We start from the raw sequence: 460 nt of genomic DNA on the forward strand, positions 1-460 counted from the left end.
GGTGCGAGAGGCGGGGGGAGGGCAGGTAGGTCGTGAGGGGAAGGGAGGGGCCTCGTCCAGCGCACGCCTCACCTGTGCGGGAACTACCTGATGACTGAGCTCTGACGGGGACCACAATCACGACGTCCGCGCTCGCCCGCCAGGTCTCTCAGGAAGTAAGGTTTGAGAGGGGAGGGGAGGAGGAAGGGAAGAATGGGGCGAGGAGGGGGAGGAAGGGAAGAATGGGGCGAGGAGGGGAGAGGGGGAGGAGGAAGGGAAAGGGGGGGCGAGGGGTCATACCGATGACGCCGCCGATGGACGGACCCTGCACGATTCAGAGCGGAGAGCAGGGGAAGGGGAGGAGGGGTGGAGTGAGGAGGGAGGGCCAGTGGGAAGGTGTCGAACCGTACAAAGCAGGCGATGATGCATTTTATCTGTTGCGAGAGTGAAATATAGCAAAAGAAAAAAAAAAATCTTCGTC

Source organism: Penaeus monodon, chromosome 8 (genome assembly GCF_015228065.2).
Source record: "Penaeus monodon isolate SGIC_2016 chromosome 8, NSTDA_Pmon_1, whole genome shotgun sequence".
Taxonomy (NCBI): domain Eukaryota; kingdom Metazoa; phylum Arthropoda; class Malacostraca; order Decapoda; family Penaeidae; genus Penaeus; species Penaeus monodon.